The 18,957-nt window shown below is 32.8% G+C and overlaps 1 long non-coding RNA gene and 2 pseudogenes across 2 annotated transcripts; 1 reads left to right on the forward strand and 2 right to left on the reverse strand.

The window, feature by feature from the left end:
- Positions 1-2,796: 2,796 nt before the first annotated feature.
- LOC145618510 (uncharacterized) lies at positions 2,797-16,859 on the forward strand. 2 transcript variants are annotated; one of them, XR_014107928.1, is made up of 6 exons: positions 2,797-3,220; positions 7,636-7,716; positions 7,801-8,040; positions 11,849-12,528; positions 12,625-12,821; positions 16,409-16,859. It is a non-coding gene; the product is annotated as an uncharacterized LOC145618510 (long non-coding RNA). The 2 variants fall into 2 exon arrangements; XR_014107927.1 differs by lacking the exon at positions 16,409-16,859 and having other exon boundaries at positions 12,625-13,047.
- LOC145617630 (monothiol glutaredoxin-S1 pseudogene) lies at positions 14,045-14,678 on the reverse strand (annotated as a pseudogene).
- A 1,354-nt stretch (positions 16,860-18,213) lies between the features above and the next one.
- LOC145617449 (monothiol glutaredoxin-S6 pseudogene) lies at positions 18,214-18,957 on the reverse strand (annotated as a pseudogene).

The raw sequence follows: 18,957 nt of genomic DNA on the forward strand, positions 1-18,957 counted from the left end.
CATATAATCTAAGTGCAAGCCTATGAAAACGAGAGAAAGAAATAAAGAAATGTGTGATTTTGTTCATTGAGAAAGTGACTAACTACGAGACAGATTATTAAGAATTATTGAACTCATCATTTTTTAATGATGATCTGGTCAAGCTGATAGAACATATAGAAAAATGAATGAATCTTTCTTTTTTTTTTTTTTTTTTTAATCTTATTCCCATTTTTTTAGGTAGAACTTCAATTTCATTTAAAACTATATACTCTCTTTTCCCAGAATTAACTGTGACACTGTCCTAATTTCTCATATATAAGGTTTCACTGTTAACCGCAAGTACACATGCCTTTTTTAATAGCTGCTTTTTTTTTTTTTTTTTTTTTTTTTTTTTCCATCATATATCTAGCACTCCATTTAAGTGGGGATATGTTTAAAAATTTATGCGTAATTAATCTTTATTTAGTAAATGTAACATCTGTTTTTGATCGTTCAAATTTCATATGTAACTATGAATTCTAGACTGAGGAAGTTATAGTTTTTACATATTCAGTTACAGGCTATAATCAAGAGTGACACATAGGTTTTAGTTAATTCATTTATTTTTGAAGTTATGGTATTTTCATAGTTTGATTTTATCTGATTTTGTTTAACAGCCACAAGTCTCATATGTATGCTGTTCTTATACTACCACACTGTATAATTAAAAAGTGTTAATAATACTTAAGCCATATGTTTCATACCCAAATGATCATTTGATCAACTTCATATTATTACACATCAATTTTTTTTTTTATTTCTGCCACTAAACCAATATTTGGTCAAGTAGTTGATTGCTCCTCGCAAATTATAACACAATCTGATATGGTATGAGAAATTTACTGTTCCTTCTGAATATTCATTTGGTACGGCTAATCTGTGTTTTATCTGTTAGTTTTCTATTTGCATAGTAAGTTAGTATATATAATCAGGGGATAAAATATGAACCAATACTTCGTTTCTATTCATTCTCAGAATAGTTTAAATTGTTGTAATACAATATTTGATTCAGAAAGTGACCAAGAATCTAGAAAACTATTTCTATTGCTTCACAAGAGACCAAAAAATCTAAAGGTGGCCGTACTAAAAGTGGAAATTCGTGTGGTCCAAAAGGCATTTGTTATGTAATTAGCATTGTACAAATTAGGGAGTAATTGCCTTATTTGTTATTCTCTCATGTATGGCAGGATTACAATATGCTTTTTTCTCTTTTTGTCTGCAACTTTTCCACCACCTTTGGCTATGGAGGAGCCAGGTATGTTTATAAATGGTATGAGTATGAGGTTCTACAGGGTGTTTATTTATCCCTTTATAAAAGCCATTTATATGATAATAAATTTTTTCCAGTCCCCTATAATACCTTGATGTGTATACAAGTGTCAGGTATGACTGTATGAGTACATACATATACAAGTATCTATTATGTAATATATTATGCAGATACAAGTGTCTATTAAGTTTTATGTATATATTAAGCATATTAACATTGTCCTATAATTGGACTAGGGAGCGGGGTACAATGTGCCTGAAACATATTCTAATATTTGTTGAATTTTTTGTTCATCTTTCACAAACTTATACATACACATTTTAAGTTCACATACTTGCTATACGTTATGTTATTCCCATCTTCACCCTATACTTAAAAAAATTGTAGTTTTTGATAAGATAGAAGCGCCAAAATACTATACATTATTCCCTAGCATGAGAGAAAAACTTTTCTGTTAAAAAAGTCATTAGCACTGCTTTAATAAAAAAAATCTTTCCAATTATGGCATCTCTAAGCTGATAAATTTTCACACATTTTGATGCCATCCTTTTAATTATTTTATTAAAAAGAACATATAGTCATGTTAATGTATATAATTCTTGCTTATGAATGTAAAATATAGAGAATTACAAACCCTTACCCAAGTATACTTTAACTAGAAAGTGAAGGGAGGTTACTCCACTCATATGCTACTTTAAAGTTCCTTCACATTTTATCTTATAGATGCTTTGAAATGCATGGTCTGAAAGTTCATGGAAAACTAGTGAATATTAAAATGAAGAGTAAGGTCCACAAAATTTCAAATTGTATTTTGCTTTTGTTATTCAATTTAGCTTCCTTGTTTTTTGTTTTGACCTTATGTTTGGTAGGATTTCTTTAGTGGTGATTTGATTATGGAATTTGATTATTGTTTCCTTCTTTGTTTCTTGTTGATTTGAATGTAGACCCCATCTTATATCCTTACAGTAAATCTTGTTAAAAAAAACTAGAGATTTGTAAAACGTTTTTGGATGGGTCCATCTGCAATGTTGAAGCTTAAGATTGCATTTCTTAAGGATAAGGACAAGTAAACTGAATAGTCCTAGGAAGTAAGTTAGATGAGGACAATCCCAACAAGTGGAATGGTTTATTCCCTTATCATGGCACCAAAAGAAATCTTTATTGGAAATGCATATGGCTTAATAAAACCTGAAATGACTACTATGCTTTAACCTACCGACCTTAAATTGTACTATTCTTTAAGAGGTTCAGATTCAATAATTGTTGACATTAGGAAAAGTTTGGAATAGGAACATAATTTATAGAATAATGATGCTTAGTCACTTCAGGAATCTGATTTTGAAGATTTTCCTCAATCTCCCTTGTTATGTACGGATGTACGTGGTATGATGCAAAGTTTTCTGGTTAATGTTATTTTGTTTCTCCATGCTTAACCTGACTAAAATACAGATTGTATATACATTTTGGAGACTATGGAATTTGAGACACACAACATTTTGAAGAGTTATAATTTCCTCGACTATACAATTAAAATGATTGGTCGTATAGTCTCTTTATTATGCTATGAATATTGACTATAATTCATCTTTTACATGGGTTGGAACTAAAGAGTAACAAGAAAAAGGGAAAACGGAAAAAGAAAGTGAAAAAAAATATAAAGATCCCTGAGTTTATTATAAGTCTAAAAATAAAATTAGATTTTGAATACCTTGTATATTCATGATTGTATTAACACAATCAGCTTTCCAGGATGCTAAGGGACATATTAGTCTAGGGACAACTACCCTCTTAACAAGTAAATGTTTTGCAGGAAGGGAATATGCTTCTTCAGATTGATTGAATTTGATGGTACATTTATACGGACGGAAAGCAACAGTCCACCATGCAACAGATTCTAATCTTTTCTGATCCATGAAGCCAGGATGCAAGGTCAGTTCTTGGCATCACATAGATTTTATTTTATGCTCTCTTATAAGATATCTTTTAATGTTTGCAACTTGCTATAATTGATGATGTTGGACATGTGTGCTTTAGCTAACTTTCCTGATGTCCAAAGGAGAAAGTTTCTGTGGATTAAATCAAAGCCTGAGAAAATAATATTATCTCAATGTTAACATGATGGCTTAATGATATTTTCTTCTTAAATATTCTATGTGCAAGTGTGCGATTGCATGCCAAAACTGTGACTTTCTGCAAATTATATTCTTAAGTCTGATGTGGCAACTAAATGTAGTGTGAAGGAAATCATTCCGTTTTGCATCTTTGTTGGTGCTTTCTTTTCCTTATTTTTCAATCTTGAGGTTCGTCATTCATTTGATCCTCATTCTTTACCAAACTTTATTAGATTTTGTCGAAGGCTTTGGATTGTAGCTAGCTTGTCTTTTTTGGTCATAACCTCACTTTGGCTTTTCATTCTCATCTACCGATCATTTACATTCTGCCTACATTACTTTAACCACACTACTAATGTAGTATCATGATACATGTCTAAGACTAAGCTATGCGACTCTGGAAAGTACACATGTTTTTAGTTGATACTGGAGTGTCATGCGTCGTTAATTGTAATGTCACTGTCTTATATGAAGTATAATGCTTGTTTACATAGTGTAGCAATAGAACTTTTAATTAAAGTTTTATGAATAAACAAGAATTTTAGAAAATCAATTACCAAAGAATAGAAGCTTTTTTTTTTTTTTTAACATATACAAAAACTTTGTAACTGCTCTGGAGTGACCAATTCTTCAAAAAGATTTATGACTAGAAATCTGATGCTCAGAAAGTCAGAAGTAACAAGAGAAACAATGTGGCACTGAATTATAGAAAAGTTTTCGTTTTTAATGTTGTAGGTACGTCCATTTCATCAAAATCACTGAAAGACAAGCATGGAATCAATATCCATTCCCCCCCCCCCCCCCCCCCACCCCTCCAAAGATTAACCCTCTTTAAACCCATTTTTGATTAACATAACCCATTTTTGATTAACATGGAACATTGGTGTCTTATTCATGTACAAAAAGCCTGGTGTTCGGCTGAACATTAGTCTATTTTTTACTTCAGGACAACTCTTTCATACTTTCTACACTTCACTTGAAAATATTCTGTTCCAAGATGAGGTTCCTAATTAATTGGCTAAATACCTACAAAGTATCTCCGTATGTAAAATCAGTCAAGTCAATATCACGTAAAATTTTATAATTTCTACTGTTACTATATTATCAGAGGCGGAACCAAAAGGCTGTAATAGGAAGAGTAACAACCCTAATAAAAGACAAAAATATAACTTAAATTATTTCGTACAATACCAAATGACTGTTGGTGCAGTGGTGATTGAGGCTGCACTTGGTAGGGGAACCGCGTGTTTGATCCTCCAGAACAACAATTGGGAGGCGATTGGAACTTAACCATTCAGAATTGAGCCCCTAATCCGGATTAACCGAAAGGGTGAACCAGGTCGAACACCCAAAAAAAACTAGTTCGTACAAGCAATTATAGAATCTAGTCATTTGTGTATATGAATATTCTTCATTTACACTTAAAATTAAATTTATTTATTTTCATTTATTTTTTCTACTCTTGGTGCTCCATGGTAGTTATTGCTTTTCCTCAAAAAAAAAAAAAAAAAAAAAAAAAAAAAGGTAGTTACTGCTTTATCCATGTTTAGTATATTTGCAAGACTATTCTCTAGTGTCATTTTTATGTATATTTCTCCAAACTGGGACTGCTCCACAATAATATTTTGTACTAACTCAAAAGTTTGACATATGATGCTAGATTTATATGATCAATTGAGGCAATGTGAAATGTTACATTAACGTGGAAGGTTTACAGAAGTTTTTGTGAAATAGATACTCATTACTTGAATATTTTGATTACACCACGGAATGTAGCCAGCTGCTTACACTAGTACACTAGGGGCTAATGTATTTACCCTTCCATCTAATCATTAAAAAGATAGATAGAAGGGGATCAAAAAGAAGAATATACATCCTTCTAGTTACAATTTTGAAAATTAAAGCAGCAACAACCAAAAAAAAAAAAAAAAAAAAAACTGAAAACTATGGATTTATATTTTTCTTGCTAGATGTAAGTTCTTATATTTTAAACCCATAAAGCTCCTGCCTCCTTGAGCATTGGCACAAGTCTTCCTTGAACCTGCAGACTAATAATTTCTTTAGCTCCACCAACTAATTTTTGCCCTATAAAAACAGCAGGTACACTTGGCTTAACCCCTAGTCTTTGGAGAGCTTTATCTACTTCTTGTCCATTGGACATGTTATCCAGTTCATAAATTGTTGCATTTGCTCCATAACTGCTTATGAGTTGCATCACTGAGTGGCTTATGCAACAAGAACTCTTTGTAAAGATTACCAAAGGCTTCTCTTCAACCAATCTGTTCACAACATCCATTGCTTGTAACTTACCGAGAATTTTGTAACCTTAGGTTTTGGGAGGTGAAAATGGCTCTTTTGTAGTTGGTGTGCTCTCTGTGTGTGTGTGTGTGTGTGTGTGTGTGTGTGTTTTCAATGTGAAATTTCTGGATTTTAAACAGAAGCTGGTAGATGAAGACTGAATATAGTATTGTGAGAAGGATTCACAATTGGATGTCTTGCTTTTGTTGTGAGTAAGTATGAGCTATCATGCCATCTATTTATAGTCCAACTAGGTCACTGCATTAGACCTTTTTTTAAATTTATTTGATAAAGTGCTTAAAAGTTGTGGAAGAAATGGTGCTTGATGAGATTCCTTTTATTCCAAAATATCATCTCTCATTTCTGCTGAGTACCTAGTTATTTCTGGAGTTCTGTAGAAAATGAGATATGCCGACGTACCTAAGATGGAATCTTCAGTTTCGAGCTGCTGATAATAGAAACAAATTGATGCTCAAAGGTGTCAAATAGAGTATAAGAGGGTTCTATTTTATTTTCAGTAAAGATATCTTTGGAAAAAATCAATATGTTGATTGACCGTACATGATGAAGAACCATGTCTGGATTCAAAGTATTATCAACTTTTTCACATCACAAGACACCTAAAAGCTTCTGCAAAAGATTCTCCATTAGCGAGAGCTTCTATAATTGGATTAGGCATTAAGGACTAGTAACGAGTTTTAACTTTGGATTGTTTTCTTTAGATATAAGTGGGCATGTTGAATTGCAAACATTGTTGTCATGGTTTGTTAAATAGCACTTTCTCCTGCTGAAATATAATCCATAGTGTCATTTGGATGCAAAATATCAGTACTTTGTGCTCATTAGTTGACATATTAAGGGACAATGTAGTTATAAATTTCAGTGTATCCACAGGATTTTAAACAGTCAAGGGCAGCGGTCAATAGTTGGGTAGCCATTATGTTTCAAAACCATGATTGTCTGTTGAAAAAGAAGTGCAACAGTGGTTTAATAAAATATGTGAGCTGAAAGAACTTCCCGAGTCCTTCAGGAATCTAATTACCATAGTCTGTTTTCAACTTTAAGTGTTTATTTTACTTCCATGACATACTGCATTTACAATTTATTATTGAAGTTAAATCACATTTTGCATAAAAATTTCTATTGTCATTATAAAACACAGTCTCCTAATGCTTAAAACATGTGATGCAACATGCAAGCCAGAAACTTTTAATTAGACAAGGATTTCATGAGTCTATAGTGTGAACTGACTGTCAACATCTATTCTGGATCATGTAGGACAGGGTGTGAAAGTGTATGAGGTGCACTGGGGGAAGTAATTAGGGATGCAAGCTAAAGGTTGATTATTCACAGCACATAAATGTGTTGAATAAGGTTCTCTTGGCTTTATATTTGTCTATTTCTGCCTCTTCTTTGCAATAGATAACGTGGAGCTCTATATGCACATAAATTGCAGCTGTACAAGCTGAATTGTACTTGGGTACATAGCATAAAGGAGTGATTGTGATAACCTTGTTAACCTAGAACACTCTGTTGATGTAATTGGGATTAGATACTATCACTTTCTAAGACCATAAAAAAAATGTACTCAGTCATTCATTATTGAGTAAAATTTCCACAGGAAGAAGGGGCAGCAACCTTTGGTTTATCTGAAATTCTGATCAGTCATAATTATCCTGATTTTCCATGATTATATTCTATATACTTAGCAATTAATATTCTTCAATATCAATTTGCATTCATAATGGTGTCACTATATAAATAAAATCTATGTTACTATGCTAAGTATTAAAGGATAGGATTGTTTTGTAATTATGAGAAACTAAAAACAAATGTGAAATTAAAAGAGATTTTAAACTTATCTAAACAGATTAGCTCATTGCATAGTATAGTGAAAAGTTTTCTGTTCATTGTTTGTCTATTATGCCACGACAGCCAAGAATATGAAGGAATCAAGCAGCTATTCTTTTGCTTTGGGTGGAAACGAGGTGGAAAATTCATAACCTTAGCATTGAGGTATGAAATTTAGCATCTTAATTCATTCCTGACAGCTTTTTTATTTTAAAAAGAAGGTTCCATTCATATTCTTTTGATAAGCAGAATTTCAGAAACAATATAACCTCTGGTTTCAAAAGACAGCCCTACGAGAAGCCAATGGCCAATTCAGTTGGCAACCTTTCTACAAGGATCTAGGGCAATCTACCCTTATCAACGAACTGAGGCCTGAAGGGATAAATACATGCTTGTGTCAGAGGAATAAAATCAGCTGTACTTCAAGTACATCTGGAATATCAGCTTTGGGTCACTTCCCTCCCTTATTTGTCGTAAACTACAATGCAGGTAAGAGATTGCTGCTCTGCTATCTAAAATCAGTTACGTACCCTGAGATTCCTCCTTTTCCCTTCTTTCACTTTATTTTCTAAATGAGAAAAATGTTATTTTTTTTTTATGTTATCTAGATAATTTTATACAGTGCATGAGGCAACTTGATGTAGCTAGTCGTGTTTCCTTGACATGCCTCAAAATTCCAATAGTCGTGTTTCCTTGACATGCCTCAAATTCCAATAGTCAATATTCCTGGTTTTTTACAACTTGATCTTCTGACCTTCCTTGGTGTCTGGTTTGGAGGATTATAATCATTATATAGTTCCACTTCCTTGGAATATTATTTTGATTTGGTTGATTTATAAATTTGGAAAGTATTGCTACTGGACTGTACTGATTACATACCTCTCTATAATTAAATATGCTTGAATGTGCTTGAACGTACAAGATAAATTAATTCTCGAGTACATTACAAGTGAACCGTGGATTACACTGACAGATTTTGCTTTAACTGACCTCCGCAATTTAGATGGTGGATCAAGATGCACAGTGAGTACTATGCACCCAAGGAACACAAAAACTTACGTAAAAGAACATGACATATGATAAAAGAACACAAAATAGGATTTATATTTGTAGCTAAAATTGTAAATAAAAGAGTATACATACATGCTGTTCTTTTATCACAATGACACATTCTTTTACATATGCACATTTTCTCTTTGGGTGCAAATGAGGAATGTTCGCTCTTGCCACAGTATACTGTTCTCATCACCTCCCAAACCTATTCTCTGGTGGACATACAATTTTTGTTTAATATAACAGAGCAATATTTTCTCTGTATAATTCATACAGTAGTGTTCTGTATTAGTTTTTTCTCAATATAATGACCTCAATGATTGAACCTTGGAAATTTACAGTATTTCACTCTCAAGTCTTTCCTTATTTACTTCCATCAATGCATTGTCTCAAGTCTCAAGTCCCAAGGACATTGATTATATTATATGATACTACCTTCATTTCACAATGCATGCAATGTTTTAACTTTTCACATTATTTAGTTATTAATTTTGACCACATTTTTCACTAAAATATAAAAATTAAATACCAGTATAATTTTTTGGATTGATTTCAATGTATATATTCAAAATATAATTTTTCTATAATTTTTTAGCAATGGATATACACAAAAATTAATTGTCAAAGTTGTGGTTTGACAAAGTAGAAAAGACAGAACGTGCATCTATTGTAAAATTGAGGTAGTATATCTTCATTAAATCATGTTCTCTTCACCTTATTTATGTTGAACTTAATATTTTTAGAAATTATTTTAATTGAATTTGAATTATTTTGCTAACTTTTTATTTTTACTTTACTGATTAAAACATATTTTCACCGATTCTCTATTATATTTATCCTTACAAGTTACTAATTTTTACTAATTATAATGTATTTAAACTAAACTAAACTTAACTTATTTTTATTGAAATGATTTTTTTTTTAAGAAGAAATGAGAATATATTTATTGATTTATAAATTAGTTTTAGCAAATATTATATAAATAAGGTGCTGAGAATAGGCCTTGATGCAGATTGTGAAAGTTTTGATGCTAAAGAAATACTCATCTTTGATCTTAAATTTCCCAATATATCCGTAAACAAACTTTCTCATATCAGTAACTTTGATATTTGATTTATAGTTAGAGTGAAGTGTTGCTTTAGTTTTTTTTATTTGCATTTACATCTATATAGGCTATTCGAGCTCTTGGTACTTTACGTTTATACAGCTATGTCCTTGTGTAGACTTTTTCTCCAAAATGTGATCAGGGAATTACTGCTTTGCTGGTCTGTAATTTTGTATGACAACTGAAATTTGATCATATTTGATGATGAATATATAATTAACTAAAACCACACTAGATAACACATAAGTCTGGGAGTTATACAAGTGTTTATTGGAATTGATACTTCAATTACTCGAAATTAATTTACACAACAAAATGTAGGCTGCTGCTTACACTAATAGTTATGTATGAAAAGTAAAACAGCCTTCCCTCCTATTCAGAAAAATGTAGATGGAAAGGAAGCCAAATGAAGAATCTAGATCCTTCTAAGTTAAAAATCTGAAAATTTTGAAATTTTAGTTTTCTTGCTACACATATACTAGTTTATTCTAAACCCATAAAGCTCCTGCCTCCTTCAGCATTGGCACAAGTCTTCCTTGAATTTGCAGGCTTATAATCTCATTAGCTCCACCAACTAACTTCTGGCCTATGAAAATAGCTGGAACACTTGGCCTTAGGCCTAGTCTTTGCAGGGCTTTATCAACTTCTTGCCCATTAGACATGTTATCTATCTCATAGATTGTTGCGTTTGCTCCATAACCGCTTATGAGTTGCATTACTGAGTGGCTTATGCAGCAAGAACTCTTTGTGAAGATTACCAAAGGCTTCTGTTCCACTAATTTGTTCACAGAATCCATTGCTTGTTAGGTAGATTACTTGTAATTTAGCTTTTGGGAAGTGTGAAGGACTTTTTGTTCTTTCTTTGTGAAGCTTCTTGATAAAAAAAATAAATAAATAAAGAAGCGGGCTCTAAGGATTGAATGTGATGTTGTGATCAAGTTTTAGGACTAGAATTCTTGCTTCTGCTGTGAATAAAATTGAGCTACCAGACCATCTATTTATAGGCTATTTTGGTTATAGTGGATGTTACTTTTTCTTTGGTTACATACTCAAAAGTTGTGGATGAAATCTTACTCAGTAGTAGTCCTTTTTTTCTTAAATATCCCCCTTCTCATTTTTGACAATAACCAAGGTCTTCTATCTCTTTGAGAAGGAATCTTCTTTTTGTTACCGAACTAACAATGCTTACTTTTTTCTATTGAAGAACTTGAGCTGCTGATGGTAGAAAATACTTGATGCTAAAAGAAATCACATATAATATACTGAGGGTTTTATCACCCTTTTCATAAATCACTATAATAATTAACTGTACATAGTGTAAAATTTTTATGGACTTTTACTATCTGCACTACACCTAAGAGCTTCCACAAAAGCAATAATCAGGGATTGTGAACTCATTAATATTTGCCTTTTTCTCTTTATTATTAGAGGGCCTATTGAATTGCAATTGTAGGCCTTCCTGATTTGTAAATTGATATGCATTCTCTTCTACATAAGTTCATTACATTAGAAAAAATGTATCTGCCTTCTAGTGAATCGAATAGTTTTAGTGAAATGGGATGGAAAACGTTTTAACTTGCAAAATGAATGTGCAGAGGGAATGGTTCAACAATTTGTCCATGTCTTTGGCATGAAGTGTTTTACCAGCAAGCTTCCTGGCTGCATATCAGTGACCTGTTGTGACAGTCTGCAAAAATTCAATTGCTTGCCAAAAGTTCAGTTAGCATGAAATAAAGTTGCATACTTGCCTGATTGCATCTCTTTTGGATTAATAGGGTTCTTAGTAAAGGAGAAATGATAGTGTCAAATTGAGTCTTAAAACTAGTTGTAAATGTTATTCTATTTCATGTTAAAAAATTCTAAAACAGTCTAAGTGCAATTGTGAACTTGATTCATTTGAGAGTGCAAGATGAATGTACCGCAAGCTCTTCCAAAATCTTATTATCATGTATGACATTCAAAATGATATATATGCATTCTTTATGTGTGGCACATAACATATACTGTTTAGTTCTTTTAAGCTAACTACTTTTAATAATGCTAAACAACATTCTTTCTTTTGTGCGTGTGTGTGTGTGTGGGTGTTTTTTTTTTTTTTGAAGGAATGTTAAAGAAAATGTTATGTTTTGTCATATGCAGGTTTTAAAAAAAGGATTAAATGAGGATGTAGTGTGAAAGGAATGTCACCATGGGTTATTCTGGAACATGCTGGACAGTTCACAAAAGAGTATGAGGCACGGTGCAGAAAGAAAAAAAGGGATGCAAGGTTAGGTTCTCTTAGCATCCTATTATCGTTTGTACAATAAATAATGCAGTGCTGCTTTTGGCAGAAATGGTATCAGCAGGACAAGTTGAATTGTACTTGGGTACTTACTATTAATGAGTGATTGAGATAGCTTCGTATATCTTGATATCTCTTTTGATGTGAGTGTAATTGGGATTATTAACTATCAATTTCTCACACTATGGAATTTATCTATTCTGTCATAGGATTATAAGACTGCAACCTTTAATTTATCTGAAGATTTGATTATATCTTCACTTTTTCTGGTTTTCCATTATGATATTTATTCCATCCATAATGGTGTCATCATAGTAAAAAATCAATGTAGATTTTTTTATTTTTTTTTTGAAAATATGTCTCGAGGGTTAAAGGGTAGCATGACTGATTAAATGTTAATTTAAAAGATCAAATTCAAATTGAATGGCTCATGACATATTATATTTATGTTCTCTTTTGCGAGCCACGTACATGTGATATTCATGCAGCTATGCTTCTGGTGGTTGAGATGTGGAAAACTCATAGCCTTAGCATTAAGGTGTGCATACTGGTTTCTTATTTGATTCCCGTCAGCTTTATCTTAATAGAAAGGTTCCATTCTGGTTTTACAATGCCATATTCTATTGTTAAGCAGAATTTCGGAAGAAGATGACCTCTGATTTCAAAAGGTAGCCCTACGAGTAGCCAACGGACAACCTTTCTGGAAGGATCTAGTGAAATCTTTCCTGATCAAGGAACTGGGGGGGAAAGGACATGCCTATGTCAGAGGAATAATCAGCGGTACTTCAAGTACAGCTGGAATATCTAATTCGAGTCTGATATCTAAAATCAGTTACGTAAACTGAGCATATACCTTTTATTTTCTTTTCAGTTTTTCAGAAGATAAAAAGTGTGGTGCTGTTTATGTTATCCTTATCAGATTTATGCATTGACTTAGGTCACTTGACATAGCTACTTGTATTTTGTTGACATGCCTTAGTAGTTTATATTCCTAGTTTTTCATCATTTAGTTATATGATAGTACTTGTGCCTAGTTTGCAGGATTATAAAGTCCATATTCTAGGAATATTTTTAAGTTTTAAAAATATGATCAAGGTGTTTCTACTGGACTTGCAGCTTACATACTGCCCTCTATGTAAATTTGCTTGATTGTCCAATTTCTAATTAATATTATTGAGTATAATAAAAGTGAAGCATGGATTGCATTGAACTATCTGACATTCTGCTCTCATAACAGATAAAAAAACTCATGTGATTCCATATATAGAGGATTGCAATATGTTGCTCTTCCTAGCTTCCCCATTTTATTTTCGGGTGGAAATTACCATGCATATATTCATAAGTGACTTGGTAGTATTGTTTATCAAAATTATCAAAATGGGTTATCCTAGATTCTAAGATGATTTGCTTTCAAAACAAAAAAAAAAGATTCTAAGATGATTGAAGCTTATGATTTGTTGCTCTCCTTTCGTGTCTGATTCTTCAAGGGCAAGGTCTCAACTATCAAGTCATAAGCATCAAAGTCATTGCTTGTATTTTTACTTAATTCTCTTGATCAATGTTGTTTGTGAAATTTCAAAGGTATTAGAAAACTTATCATAGGTCATTTGGTTCCATATTTATCCTTTTAGAGGCCATCTCACTTCACTGGCTTTGATACAGAAGGACATGTTTTGGCTTCTGTATAGAAAATGTTGATGCTTTAGAACCTACGTAATTTTACTAGAAATATTTCTAATGTTGCAGGCTTGTTTCCTTTTCTTTATCTCTTGTACTGCGGGTGCTTCAAGTTTTAATGTTTGTTTGCATATAAATATTTTCTAGACCATTTTGGTCCCATCTTCTAGTCATTTTTGGCTCCTAACTGTGGTCTACTTTTCACTGCTCTACGACTGTTAATATATCATGGCAACTCAGCTAGCTGAATGTGTATGATGCTTAAGTTTATAATAAACTAAGAGAACACTAATAATAAATCAATATTGAAGGATTTATAGTACTTTAGTGGAATACTACTTCATTAGTTGAGCTTCAAACACATTATACAATATATATGCTACATGTAAACACCTTTTTATCCAATAATGAAAAACATGTATGAAGGAATGAAAAAGAAGAAGCTAGTTCCTTCTTGGTTACAAGTTTTGAAAATATAGTAGTATCTACAGGACAAATTTAGAATATTATGAAATATTACGTAAGCAATGTTATTCTAAACCCATAAAGCTCCTGCCTCCTTAAGCATTGGCACAAGTCTTCCTTGAACCTGCAGGCTAATAATCTCTTTAGCTCCACCAACTAACTTTTGGCCTATGAAAACAGCTGGAACACTTGGTCGAAGCCCTAGTCTTTGAAGCGCTTTATCTACTTCTTTCCCATTGGACATGTTATCCAGTTCATAGACTTCTGCATTTGCTCCATAACTACTAATGAGCTGCATCACTGAGTGGCTTATGCAACAAGAGCTTTTGGTAAAGATTACCAAAGGCTTCTGTTCCACCAATCGGTTTACAACATCCATTGCTTGTAAATTAGCTAGAATTTTTGCAGTTCTAGATTTTGAGAGGATGGAAGGGCTGTATTCAGTATACAAAATACAAAAAAGACTGAGGCAGATGAGGGATAAATGAGGTATTGTGGTCAGGTTTAAAGAATGGATTTCTTGCTTATGCTGTGAGTAAATTAGAACTATCATGCCATCTATTTATAGTACAACATGCTCAGTGCATGATACCTTTTCTCTGATATTATTCTCAAAAGTTATGGAAGAAATGAGACTATGGGAATCCTTTTATTCTAGATTCTTCTCCTCTCAGTTTTGATGACCATGGTTCTACTAAACACCTATTTTTCTAGAGTTCTACAGAAGCAAATAGATACATTGACATTTTTAAGTAGGAATCTTTATTCTGTTACCGGACTATCAGTGTTTATATATTTTTCTACTGAAGAACTTGAAGGAGCTGCTGATGATAGAAACATCTTGATGCTCCTTAGTATAAATTGAGGGTTCTGTGTCTTAATCTTTGTTACAATTTCCTGACCAGAAATATGGTTGGCTGCAGAATGACCTGATGGGATATAATGTACCATTTTTCACCTATCTGGCAAAAGTATAGGAAACATAGCATGAATGATCTTGGGACACTTTTCGAATTGAACTATGTTGGGTTCATATGGTACTTGGCAAAGGATAAAATGATAAATGATAAATTCTAATGGAAATTAAGTAAATGTATTTGAAGTAGGAACTAATGAATTTAATCTCAGTCTATAATGAGTTGATTTTTAATCATCTGTTCATGTATTTATAGGATAACAAACTTTTAAACAGTTATTCATGGCAGTAAATTTTCTTGGCAAGGAAGTGTTAACAATGCACAATGAAAGCACTGAGTAAGCTCTTCATCCAAATATTTTGTTTCGTCTCTAATGTATTAAAACTGAAGTGCTTACCATTTGTCACATAAGCTAATTAAATGTCACATAAGAGTTGCTGTCATATTGGTCAGGTAAATTAAGTACAAGGATTAATTGAGTATGCAGTGGGAATAGAATCTCAACTTGGGTCATTCTGGAGAGTGCACAATAGTGCATGAGGTGGGGTGGGGAATGAAAAAAGAGATGCATGGATGATTCTTTCTATCACAAATATGCTTCAGATTAGGTTCTCTTGATATAACATTATTTTCCTTCTTCCTCTTATATTTGATACAAAGTATAAGATATGGCGTTGCTTATGCACAGAAATTGGTACTTGTCAAAAATGTATTTTCGTATGTAGCATAAATGAGTGATTAAAACTTCTAAAATTTAAATCTCCTGTGGATGCAACACAGGCCCACCCATACCTGGTGCGAATTAATTCCACTTTGAAGGAGGGGTGGATGAGATTCGAACCCGTGACCTTTGTGTCACGCTGGCTCTTGATACCATGTTAGAGGACCAACTCAACCAAAAGCTTAAGCTGATGGTTGAGGCCCAGGAATATGTTTTATACTCTATCAATTACTGTGATTAAAAATGACTGAATTAAAAATTGTCAACGGATGAATGGGCTGCTACCATTTCTCACCTAGCAATCAACACGCTTCAGTATCTATCAGCATCTATAATGGTAAGCCTGTATACAAAGGGTTAAGGATAGCATGACTATTTTGGTTATCATCAGAAATTCAAAATAAAACTTATCTAAAATAGTTAACTCATTTCAAAGTATAGTGAAACGTTTGCTCTTGCTTATTTGTCTATTTTGTCACAACAGCCATGTACATACGTATTTCATTAAGCTATTCTTTTGCTTTTCGTGACTTTAGCATTGAGGTATGAATATTAGCATCTTTATTGATTCTTGTAAACTTTATCGTAATAGAAAGGTTCCATTTTGGTTTTCTAACACTATGTCTTTTGATAAGCAGAACTCCAAAACAAAATAGCGGCTTATGTCAACAGGCAGCCCTACGAGAAGCCAATGGCCAATTCTATTGGCAACCTTCCTATAAGGATCTAAGGCAATCTACAGGATTGAGGAGATAAGGACATGCCTGTGTCAGAGGAATAAACTCAACCGTAATATAAGTACAGCTAGAATATCATCTTGAGGCATCCTGTTTGTGGTAAGTTACGTGGGCAAGAAGATCCTGGCTCTGACATCTAAAATCAGTTACGTACCTTGAGATTCCACCTTTATTCTTCTTTTCTTTCGTGTTTTCATATGGAGAAAATTATGATGATTTATATATTATCTCTAGATCAGTTTCATACAGTGAATGAGGCAACTTGACAAAACTACTATTGTCCCCTTTACATCCCTCAATTGTCAATATTCCTGGTTTGTCATCTCTTACCGTATTTGGTGCCTTTTTTAGAGGATAGACTGATTCTTTAGTACAGTAAAAGTGAAGCATGAACTATATTGAGATATTTACAAGTATGCCTGAAAAAATAACTGTAACTAATCTTTGGTAATGAGAAAAGTGCTTTACCTTTTTACTTTTCAATTTTTTCTCTTCATGTAAAACACTGGATCTTTTTGATTGATTGAATGAAAAACTGAAAACTATGATATACTTGCAACACTCAAAAAAATAGTTTTCTAGAGTTATATAGAAATTAGCTATTTTTTGTAAGTGGTTACTAGTACTAATGCACAATTGCACACTGAATTTTAGCAAACAAAGAAATAAAAAAAGCAGCTGCAGCATCATTGCTCAATAATTTTCTTTGATATCCTCATGCTACTGCTAGAAAAATATTTTAACTACAGTGGCTACGATAAACTGAAATATTTTAGTACTAATCGTCCTAATCCTCTTTGACCGGATTCTGTGGAGTGTGGACAATGCAAGCTGCTGGAGTGTATAATTGCATATGGTTGTTTTCAATTTCATCGAAAAACTTAATAGGAAAGTAGTGGAAAACTGCTTACACAACCAGTGAACCAGAGTATTAGTTAGTTTCTCTAATTACAATTTCATTTGCTTATGATAAATATATAGCAAGTGCTGTTTTACTTTTCTTGCGCTCTATATATGACCTTAAAGCACTCTGTATTGTAAAATACGGTGCTCACAACATAGTCAAATTTTCTGTAGCAGTATGATTCATCATCGAGTAATTTGAAATCAATGAAAGTATAAGGGTTGTTTCTAAAAAACAAAGTTCTAGCCAAAGATCCTCCATTCCATTTTGCTCTTTGGAACATGTCCCGTAACTCAATTTTAATTTTCAAATTGCATTGCAACCACTTTTCATCATTCTTTCAAAGGCTCCTGCATCATGAAATGGGTTCCTCACCAGTAACCAAACACAATTACTTGACAATTAGAAGGAAATGAAGATCTCTCTCTCTCTTACTCTCTCAATTATTCTGCATAAGTTAGACAGCTTTTTTTTTCAATGTCATAGATACATTAACTATGAAATTCAGAAGCATCTGACTGGAGTCAGAAAATTTTTTCACTCTTTTATTCAGAACTTCATAAGGTACAATTTCTCACTTTCCTTGTCTGTTACCTTGCATAGTTGGGGATAAAGGTTATAATTGGTTGGTATCAATGGCTTATTTCTTCTTTTCAACTAACATTGGCATTTGTCTTTGGTTAATCCTTTTCCGTCCTTCCCATCTTGCTGCTTATCAATCTTTTATTTTTATTCTCTATTTGTGATAATTACGCTCACTTTTGACAAGTTAATTTTGAATTGTTAATTGACAATCCCATCAAAGGATAATGCTGAGTCTCATAGATTAACTTATGCTGCATTCATACATATGTTAATCAAATATAATTACATTTTTCATAAGGGTCACTTGAACATTGACATGTGATGCATTCTCTTTTCAAAAACCTTGAATTCTGCAAATATTGCTGAATCAACAAGGATTGAGGCTCCTATTCTTGTATACTACAGTCCTCTTCTTTTTTGGGTAAGGAAAAAAGAAAGCTTTATACATCAACATTGAAAGGGAGGTAGTAGAACTAGTGAGTTTTGTTCCAAACCCAAATAGCCCCGGCCTCCATAAGCATTGGAACCAACCTGCCTTGGACTTGCAGGCTGATGATTTCCTTAGCTCCACCGATGAACCTTTGGTTTATGAAAACAGCTGGCACGCTAGGCTTAAGCCCGAGTTTTTGCAGTGCTTTATCAATTTCATTTCTATTTGGTAATTCATCGAGTTCATAAACTGTTGCATTTGCTCCATAGCTGCTTATTAGCTGCTTCACTGAGTGGCTCATGCAACAGGTACTCTTGCTGAATATTACCACTGGCTTTCCATCTACTAAACGCTTTACTGTTTCCATTTATTTAGCAAGTTAGGATAATGTGTTCTTTCCTGTAGGTTTTTGCTGCAGTAGTTAGCTTTCTTTGTGGATGTAAAGTGAAGATGATTATGAAAAGAGAAGTTTGTATGAAATAGTTAAGATTTGTTACAAGACTTGCTATGTTTGCAATGACAATTTAAGCT

This window comes from Chenopodium album, chromosome 26 (genome assembly GCF_948465745.1).
Source record: "Chenopodium album chromosome 26, dcCheAlbu1.1, whole genome shotgun sequence".
Taxonomy (NCBI): Eukaryota; Viridiplantae; Streptophyta; class Magnoliopsida; order Caryophyllales; family Amaranthaceae; genus Chenopodium; species Chenopodium album.